The sequence below is a fragment of the Anomaloglossus baeobatrachus genome, unplaced genomic scaffold (genome assembly GCF_048569485.1).
Source record: "Anomaloglossus baeobatrachus isolate aAnoBae1 unplaced genomic scaffold, aAnoBae1.hap1 Scaffold_661, whole genome shotgun sequence".
Taxonomy (NCBI): Eukaryota; Metazoa; Chordata; class Amphibia; order Anura; family Aromobatidae; genus Anomaloglossus; species Anomaloglossus baeobatrachus.
In genome coordinates, this window is record NW_027445032.1 from 111,791 (window position 1) to 113,041 (window position 1,251).

Here is a 1,251-nt window from a genome sequence, read left to right on the forward strand (position 1 = left end):
CGGCTGGCAAACACCAAAATAACGAGTAACCGTCGCATTACCAACCAAAAACCAGCCCACAAAATGGAGGACCAACTACGTAACGCTAAAATGAAGGGCCGTCGTCATGGGTAAAAACTGGTCCCATACACCCGCTCGCCTAAGAGACATAAACGACAACGTCGGGACACCCGCCGAGTGAGGGAAAAAGATCCAAAATATCAATGTATAGATTTGCAATGGGGCGAACAATCCAAACCCCCACTTTTTTCTTTTTTTTTTTTTTTTTTTTTTTTAAAACAAAACAAACAATCTTCGGCTAAAAAAGAATAGGCCTACTGTGCTCCACTCGCTTACCATAATCATCCAACCCTTCAATACCTTTCACCCCACAAGACCCTCATCGCTTCAGTACCGTTCCGCAATTTAAAAATGGGAAGACCGACCTCGTAACAGTTTGCTTGCAACCGAAATTGGTGCACATTCGCTGAATACTGCAGGGTGTGTATTACTAGAGGGTGGCTTGTAAAATCGTCACGCACATCAACCACCAGAGCAACACCCGCTGAATAACGTACCATCGAACCGTCAGGTCAATGCAAAATGGAGGCCCGGATCATAGGCCTAACTTCACCGAGCACCCCACCATCTAGCTGAGAACTCCAACCTTGATCCTGCTGGTGGGTTGAGTTACCAAAATACCTGAGATTGGGATTGCAATAAGGTGCCCGATACTAACCCGGAACCCAGATGCCTGTTTTGCCTTCAACCCTGCGTTGACCCATAATCATTCCAAGCCACAAAAACCTAATCAGCCTGATTACTTATTCGAGGAAAGGGCTGTAGTTGGTTAAGGCTTTTACCCACCGGCATCGTCGGACCACTGGTCATTCTCCTATTTCCCAGTCCACCCCCCCTTTTGTGTAGCTGGAACCGAAATAGGGGGAAAGGCGCAATCAAAGTTAGGTTAATGGACCATGTCCCCCCGGGCCCAGCATAAGGAGCATTTTTTTTTTTTTTTTTTTTTTTTTTTTATATATAACTATATAAACACTTTGTATCGCAAATGATCCCAAACAGCTGGCCCTGCAACGCCGTAATACTCCATCTACAAATCTGTCTGTTCCTGCTCTTGAAACTATTATGGCATGGCACGGTGGCTCAATGGCTAGCTGCAGCCCTGGGGTCCTGGGCCCAAATCCCGCCAAGGACACCATCCGCAAGGAGCCTGTACGTTCTCCCCGTGACTGCGTGGGTCTACTCCGGGCACTC